The sequence below is a fragment of the Corvus brachyrhynchos genome, unplaced genomic scaffold, assembly GCF_000691975.1.
Source record: "Corvus brachyrhynchos isolate BGI_N302 unplaced genomic scaffold, ASM69197v1 scaffold21, whole genome shotgun sequence".
In the NCBI taxonomy this organism is placed as follows: domain Eukaryota; kingdom Metazoa; phylum Chordata; class Aves; order Passeriformes; family Corvidae; genus Corvus; species Corvus brachyrhynchos.
Window position 1 is genome coordinate 6,729,645 of NW_008236924.1, and position 8,661 is coordinate 6,738,305.

Consider the following 8,661-nt stretch of genomic DNA (forward strand, 5'->3'; position numbering starts at 1 on the left):
ATCATTACTTGTGTAAGAATAAAATAAAATAAAAGGAGCGAAGCCTTTGTTTCCCTTTTCTCATGCAGATGAATGGGTCAGGGATTTAGCCACTTGTTTCTAAAATCAGACACAGATTTCAGTGTTGTCTCCACATGTTTGTTAAGCTAACAAGTTTATTACATATGTAAAATGCATTTGGACACACTGTATTTCAAATCAATAAAATAATTTGAGTCATCAGCTTGGTAGATGCATAATTACATGTTACTTCCTGGATTTTTATAATATTTCAAGCTGGTATTTAATTAAAACTGGCACTTGGGATCCAGTTTCTTCAGGGTTTTGTGTATGGAAACCTGGACCCCAATTTCCATATTTTTGTTAGTATCTTGCAGCTTTCCTGACTCCACTGCCATCCTCTGCTCCAAGGCTGGCTTGAGGGCAGGGTAGGATTGTGGTCCTGTGGAACTCAAGAGATCAAACCAACATTAAATCCAATTTATTTTAGTAGAACCAACCAAGATTTTGCACCAACACTGTCAGGACACTTCAGTCTTGACTGAACGATATTTTTTCTATTTGTGAATTTTCTGTTCTTAAATTAATTCCAGTAAATCTGTTGAGTTATGGGTAAGAACTGTCCTGCCTCTTCAACTTCTTTAAGATCAAAACAAGATACATTTTCATTAAACCCCTTTATTTTTGTTCATTTCTTTCTATTCCTCTTGTCACCCAGAACTTTGGTTTTCAGATTTGTCACCTTGCAAAGCCATGGTTCTGCTGAGACCCTCTGCTCCCCTGACAGCAGCAGGATATGGAAGGATTTGAGCTGAGATCTCTGAGCAGCCACAACCCCCTGCTCTAACCCCTCATTTCCACCCCAGACACAGCTCCCTCAGCCCTACATTTCCTCCAGGTAAGACCTGATTTCCAAAAGATCTCATTTCTGACCACTCAATCTTTTCTTCTCGTTGTTTTGTCCCAGTGAGGGGCTGCAAGGCCAGCTCCTTTCCCATGGGATGGGCCCAGGGGACCCCCAGCCCTTGGCTCCTGGGACCCACTGGTGTCTGACACCAGCCATGGGGACAGGGATGTCATTCCAGAGGAGAGGATGGGAACCACAACTGCTCTCCCAGAGGATGGCTGCTGCTCCTCCAGCACATTGTTCTGTGCTGGCAGGAACCAATTAGGGCTTGGTCCCTGCTCCAGGAAATTCCCTGTCTTCTCTCGATGAGGTACCCAGCTACCCCAAGTGTGTTTCTGCTGCCACAGCAGTGGATCCCAACACCCACACACTGCACTGGTGTCCTGGGGTGGATTTTCTTTAGGGCTGACTTGGGAAGAGTGCCCATAGGAAATGAATGAATAATTCAATAATTTGTAGCTGGTTGGAGAGCTGGAGAACCTCCATGCTCTGGCCAGGGTTTGGAAAGTTGATGAGCAGATGGAATTTTGGGCTGTGTCCTCTTTCATCCCTCTTAAAATTCCCTATAGCTTTGGGAAGCTGTGGGCATTTGGGAAAAGATGCTGGTGGTGGCTCTGTGCTGGTGTCCTGTGCTCTCTGAGTGGGATGTCTGTATGAGCAGCACCAGGCTCTCCCAGTAAGGATGGGGGAACTGGGGTGTGCCATGATTCTGGGCACCAGAGCCAGAGGAGAGGCTTCCTCTTCTTGGTGTGTGCTTGCCAAGACAGCCTGGAGGAGAAAACAGAGCAGGGAATCAAATAGAAACTCCGGATGTTTGGTGGAGGAGGGAAAGCTGGGGAGTGGAGTGAAGGCAGCCTGGAAAACCGTGGGGTGTTCTGTAGCCTGAGAGGGGAAAGGGGGGTGACAAGGTCTGGGACAGTGCCAGAGAACAGGAGGAGGCAGAGACTGTGGAAAGCAGCTGGGAAGAAGCCTTCTTTGCAGGAGGAAATGTTATTATTAGTGCTCAGTTTCCTGGACAAAAGATTCTTGTCTATTTAAATACTTCAGCTTCACGGAGCTGCAGTTCTCCAGACACAATAAAATCTGCCTTTTCTCCCTGTCACTGTCATTTCCCGCTGGCAGCAGGTGGCTAAAGCCCCTGTGCTCTGGAGTAGGACATTGCAGGCTGCCATGTGGGAGGACAAGCCCAGGGGACAGGGGGTTTGTTCCTTGTGCCCCCTCACGTCTGTCCATGGAGATGCTGCTCTTCCACAGCAGTCCAGATGCTGCTGGTAGAGAGATGAGATCTATTCGATTTGAACAAAATTGGCAGAAGCATAAAAAATTTATTAAAAAGTTAAATATCTTGATATAAACTGAACTTAAGAAACCTCCTGGGCCATCCCCAGGCTTCCTCAGCCAACCATGCAAGGTTTTAAGAACCAGCAGCAAAATACAGAACCTCACTAATTCCAAATAATCACAGCTAATGGATAATTGGAATTATTCTTTCCATCCAGGGATGCACAAAGAACACACAAGGGTTGGAGCTGCTGTTTTGAGGGGAAGAGATCCAGGTTCTGTGCAAGGTGATGCTCACACCTGAGCCAGTTCCAGATGATTTCCTGTGATAGCTGAGAAATACTTTTCCTATCTGTCTTGAAATGTGAAAATCTGACAGCAATAGTATGGAATTTTCTTTGTAGAATCCTGATTTTTTTTTCCTGTATTCACGTAGCTTGAGTTTAATATCAGACCTATCCCTATAATTATAGAAATGGGACTTATATTCCATAAAAAGATGGGAGATGTCTCTCTCTGCTCCTTCCCTGATTATTGTTCCAAGCCCTGCAAGACTTTGAAAAGTCAGCCTTCCTGAACGTATGACAAATATATCACAGAACCACAGAATATCCTGTGTTGGAAGGGACCCACAGGGATCGTTGAGTCCAACTCCTGGACCTGATATAAATATATATTTATATTGAATTACTACAAAAGTGCAGATGTGCTTAAAGCAGTGAGGGAGCTGTGGTGGGGCTCGTGGCTGTCACGAAGGACACACAGGATGCACAGTTGCTAAACCACGAAAAGCACGTCCTGTTCATCTCAGTGGGGAGGGTTTCTGCGTTGGGATTCTGGGAAACTGAACAATTCACTCATGGTGAATGAATAAATGCAGCCAACCTGCAGTCGTGCCAGTCAGACAGAGATTTTAATCAGAGAGTTTTGGAAGATAACAGCAGCCATTCTTTGAATGCAAAATACTTGGGGATGAGCTGCCGGTGTTTTATAGGTGTGAGTTTGATTTGCTGGTTTTGTCAGGGCAGGTAAAGCTCCAGCTGCACGTGGCCTCCAGCCTCAGCAGTGATGTGTCAGCCCTGGCAATTCATACCTGGATTTCACAACAGCCTGCACTGCTCTGTGCTGGACTCGTGCTTCTGCACTGGGCTCCATCCATCCCCACGAGCTCTGAGCTCGTTCCCCATTCCCTGGGGGTCCTGCTGCCCTCAGCCCCATTCCCTGGGGGTCCTGCTGCCCTCAGCCCCATTCCCTGGGGGTCCTGCTCCCCTCAGCCCCATTCCCTGGGGGTCCTGCTCCCAGCCAAGCCAGACCTCCCCTCTCCTGTGAGGATGAGGGAACAGCTCTGCCTGCCTGCTCCCACTTTGCCAGCAGGTAGGGAAGGAGGGACTTTTGACCATGGCAGTGTGTCCTGAGCCTGGGAGCGCTGAGGGAACTCGGGGCAGGCAGAAGCTGCTGTTGGAGCCGATGGAAGGCTGGGAAGCAGAGGAGTGTCCAGGGCCAGGCTGTCAGCAGTCCCCTGCCTTCCCTCCGGCCAAGGACCGCAGCCCCCGGGCCCTTATCTCTCCGGAAGGCCGTGATGAGATGCTGTTCCCTGCAGCTTTGCAGTTCTCCTGCCACTCCCCGGGCAGGGCTCTGCTTTCCCTCCCCTGGAGCCGAGCTCGCACGGTCGCAGCTGTGGGAGTGTGGAGATCTCTGGCCGAGCTCTGCCTCTGTCCCCGCACTTGGGGAGGTGACAGCTGCCACCGCTGCCTGTCTTGGGGCAAGGACAGGCGTCCAGGGCCTCCTTCCAGGCTGTGGATAAAAACAGGCAGCAGGCTCAGTGTAGTCGAGAGCGTGGCCAGCAGCAGGAGAAGCTGAGTGGGAGAGCTCGTGCCAGAGCTTGCCCATGGTAGTAGGAGCCCAAGGGATGAGGGACTTTGTTTGCCCTGCAGACCTGCTGTGCCTGTGCCTCTCCCTGTGGCCATGGGGACAGCAGTGGCTCCTGGGTGACTGTGCAGCATTTGCTGGCTCTGAAGGCTTCATATGTGATGCAGAGGAACCCAAGCAAAACAGAGCCCAGCCAACCCCAAATTTATGCTTGTGGTTACTGAAGCTTGTGAGATCAATTTTTTGTTTACTTAAAACCGATTTCAAAGAGGTTTTTTTTCCCTTTTTTTAAATTCTTGTTCTTTATCCTTGGGCTGGGGGATGGTCATGGCACTGCTTCAGCTGGGGCTGAGCATCCTGCTGTCATCATCACAGAGAAGCTCTGTCCCAAAATACCCAGAATTAAGGTCCTGGTGAGGTGGGGGAGCATTGTTACACCCCCAGAACAGGACCTGTGGTGGCTGTTCTATTGGCACATCCCAGCAATCACCCGGGGCATCCTGAGAGATTCTCTTATTTTCATGACAACCTGGAAAAGTAGATCTCCGCAGAGCTTTTAATTTTTATTTCTAACTTTTGAAAAGATTTAAGCTAGGAAGTGTTAAAAGCACCAGTTCAGTTGGAAAAAAAAAAAAAAAGGAAAAAAATGCCAAGAAACAAAACCCCCCAAAGCCCACAGAGCCTCTGTGGAGCCGGCAGAAGCCAGAGCACAGAATCAGCACTGGCTGATTCCATCTCTTTGTCATCCCACATGTGGGGTTTACCCCAGTGAATAGGAAAGCCTCGAAAGTCCAAACTGCCATATTTCAGGACAAACTGTATAGAAAACAAACACGTGGGATAAATAAAGCACAGGAAGGAAGCGGTGACTCTGTGGGACAGAGACCTGAGGTGATGCTGCTCACAGCCCCCAGCTCCTGCTGCTGGGGACCCTTCCCAGCCTGTCCAGGGCAGGGAAGCGAGGGAAGCACCCACCTATTTTCTTTTTTCAGGAATCCCTGGCTGTGTGGCCCCCGTTTCAGCAGAGAATTCCTGCAGCCTCAGCGTTTGAACTGGCCGAATCCCTGCGGGGCCGGGGCCAGCAGCTCTGTCGCTGGCCAGAACCCATCGACCCTTCAGCAGTGATGTGGTGAGTGCGCCCTGGTGCCGAGCCCAGATGGAGCTGTTCCCCGAGAAGATTCCTTCCTCTGGGTCCTTTTATTTCTTCTTTTCTTCTTATTTTCAACACTTATTTGCAGATTTGTCAGTGCTATGTGTGGCGTCCCAGTGCAGTTTGTGTTGGCCTCCTTGGGGTCCCTGTGCCCTGAGGGGACAAGTGTGGGGACAGGGCCAGGCAGCACAGCCTGGGAGGGGGGAGAGCCCAGACTGGGGGTTCAGCGCTGGCAGCTTTGGGAAAGAAAACCGATTTGTGTTTGTGAATGGAAATGGCCTTGGGGGAAAATCCTGGAGAGAACAGGGTGGCCGGTGCTGCTGCTGTCGCGTCGTCTGTCCCTGCAGAACCTCACTGCTCCTGACCAGGGTTATTGTGCTGTGGAATTGCTTTTGGATGGTGTTCAGGCAGCAAAGTGGGGCAGAAGCAACTTCCAGGCTGGTTTAACTCTTCTGTGGGGTGTAAGTTCTGGCTGGTTACAGGGGCAGGTGAGCTGGGAGATGGGGTGGGCAGCAGCAGGGCAGTGCCAGACAGCAGGACCTGGGAATGTGGGCAGCAGCTGAGAGAGCAGTGAGGGACATCAGAGAAAGGATTTTACTAAAAAAAATGAGGTTAAAGCCTGCAGTTCAGTGAGGAAGGAGAGGTGGTGGTTTTAAAGGGTTTGCTCCTGGCTGGGGGAGCAGGCTGGTCCATGGAGCTGCTCTGCGCACGCTGGGACCCATCCCATGGGCACAGAATGAATTAATGTGTCACAAGCGTCAGGAGGGAGGAAGGTCTGTTCCAGAACCCCAGCCCAGAGCAGGCTGGGGGAGCAGAGGGCATTCAGGAGCCGTGGGGGCCTCTCTGCTCTTCGGTGGAGACAGCGTTAATCGCCGGGGCTTAGCGGCGTGCGCAGTGCCGGCGAGGAGCAGCGGGGCTGTTAACAGGAGGAAATGGTTCTGTGTCTAGGTGGGCTTAACACAATGTAAACTGCATGGTGCACACAGAAGGTAAAGCCTGACGTGTGAAGCAGCTGAGTTACCCAGCACAGCAGTGTGGGTTGAGCTGGGCCGAGGGTTTCCTCGCGGTGTTGGAGCTACAGCCAAAGCACGGTGTCCGTGTCCCTTTTCCTTTGGACGCAAAACATCTGCAATCCTCGTGGATGCCCTTCCCAAGCTCTTTCTTAGGTTGTTTGGCTAGAAGAAAATATGATTTTTTTGGTATTGGGGAAAACCTGTCCAGATTCTGAGGAAAATTGGTAAAACAGTGTCTCATTTTGGAATCACATTTTTGGCCAGGGTACATCTGGCCAAAGATGCTGTGGTGGTGCCCCAAGCCTTCCTCTTGGTTCTCATTTAGGTTAGAAAAGTAATTAAAGGAGGGTAAAAAAAGAAGTGACAGAGTTACTGACTCTCTTTCCAAAAGTGAAGGGTTTAGGCCAAACTCCTGCTAGGAAAATAAACAGAATTTCGGTTTTTTGTTGCAAGTTCTTCCCATATATTGAATTTCCATGCTCAGTGACAAGGGGGATCTGCTCGAGTGAGCAGCGATTGGATTCAGATGGCTTTGAGTTGCACTTGGATTTGCTTTGGAAAGCTGGAGCTGTCCTTGGAGAGCAGGGTTTGGACCTGAGCTCGAGGCTTTGTTCTCTAAGGAGCACAAACCTTGCAGCCTGAGTTATCAAGTTGTAACTTTTATGGCTGTGCCTGGAAATGATTTTCCTGCCCAGTGTCCCACCCAGCAGTGCTGTGACAGAGCCCTTCCTTTCCAAATTAGGCCAACGTTTGCTAATCTGAGCCTAGAAACCCTTTTTAATTGAGGCACGTTGCAGAGGTTGGCTCTTCTGGCACACGTGGGTGTGCATGTCCTTCCCACCTTCCCTCCTGAAAGACGAGGAAACCCATGCTGGGACAATTTCTGCAGAAAGCAGTAAATCTGGGGTGGTGGGGAGTGTTTGAGCTTGTCCCACCACCAGGACCCCCTGATGTGGGCCTGTGCTGGGCAGGGATGAGCCCGGGCAGGGGGGTGGGAGATGTTTTGGTGGTCACCACAAGCAGCAGCGTTCCTCTGGGCGGTTGGTGGTGACAGCAGATGGTCCCAGGGGAAGCACTTTGGGAGCCAGGGGGGCTGGAGATGCTCCGTGCCTCGGGTGATAAATTGATCAGCGTGTCACGGAAACAGGGCAGGGAAGGATGTGAGTGACAGAGGATTCATATCCCGGAAACGCCGTGGTGTCACAGCTCGGGAATTCAGCGGGATAAATGCATTTGCCTGTCCTGCTGCAGACAATCTGCTTAATGTGGGAAGCAGAGTTTCCTGTAGCTCCGAGCCAGTGGGGAAGGGAAAACCCTGAGAGGCAGGAAGGGCCAGGGAGAAAATTAAGCAGGTAAATGCATTAGCAGTGACCACCTCTTTGTGTAGGGATTACACAAAGCTGCTGCTTTTGGATGGGCAGTGTCTTGGGAGGAGCCAGGGCTGGGAGTGGGGGCCTCTCCTCTCTCCTGAGGGGCTCGATCCCAGAGCTGGGATTAGCACTTGCCACAAGCCGCCCTCTCTAGCCAGAACAAATTGCTGCACGTGCTGAGAGAGAGCCCAACCTGCACGAACCGTGGTGGTGCTGTGAGGCAGGAGTTTGGCAGGCTTTGCTCTGGCAAATCTCCCCACTCTTCCCAACGGGACCTTCCTCATGGAAATCGCTCCTTTTTAACAAACAGATTTACACTGTTCTACCCTGGACAGAGGTTTACCCCAGCTCCCTCCACAGCTTGGGAATTCTTGAGATCCTGGCTCTAAAAACGGAGTCATGGCACAAATGGAAATAGATGTGCTGTCCCAAGAGCCTGTCTCAGTCAGGACATCCTGAAGGGGTCTGGCACAACCTGTGCTCCAGGAAAGCTCGGGCCAGTGGGGAGGGAGCTCTGGGGTGCAGCGGAGGTGGGTGTGTGGATCACACACACCACATCTGGGGGTGGGCGTGTGGAGGGGGGGGACACCCCAGTGCCAGGGAGAGCTGCAGGGATGAGCATCACCAGGGGCCAGGCCGGGACTGCGGGGATCCCTCGGTCCTTGCCGGAGCCTCTGACGGGACGATGCTGCACGACCTCGTGGCGGCCAGCACTGTGTCCCACAGCTCCCGTCCCAAGACGTGTGTGTCCTCCGGCAGCCTTTCCAAAATGCCAACCACAGGAAAGCAGCAGAAACCCAAGCTTTCCTCTTGCTTGGATTCCCATCAGTTCCCAGACTTTAATAACAGACTGTTCCAGGCTCCCTCGCTCGGGTTGGTTTGGCTCTTCGGGCCGGGGCCGGGCGCTGTCTCACGGGCAAAGCAGCCACGGGCTGAGAGGAAGAGGAAGGAGAAGCCACGTCGTGGGCTGAGCGGTTTTGCCGGGAGCGTGACCCCGCTCTACAGCCCTGCTCCCCACGGGGGTCCCGGCCAGCGGGACAGCAGCGGCACAGGGGGGACCCTCCGCGTCCC

General features: G+C 51.8%; 1 long non-coding RNA gene across 7 annotated transcripts in view; it reads left to right on the forward strand.

The window, feature by feature from the left end:
* LOC103611496 overlaps positions 1-8,661 on the forward strand; it is a 30,467-nt gene that overhangs the window by 9,923 nt on the left and 11,883 nt on the right. For 6 of the 7 annotated variants that reach the window (XR_001859938.1, XR_001859939.1, XR_552304.2 and 3 more), the window contains exons 3-4: positions 719-898; positions 5,050-5,186. This is a non-coding gene — a long non-coding RNA (uncharacterized LOC103611496). The remainder of the gene's footprint in view (positions 1-718; positions 899-5,049; positions 5,187-8,661) is intronic. The other variant, XR_001859940.1, reaches the window with a different exon arrangement.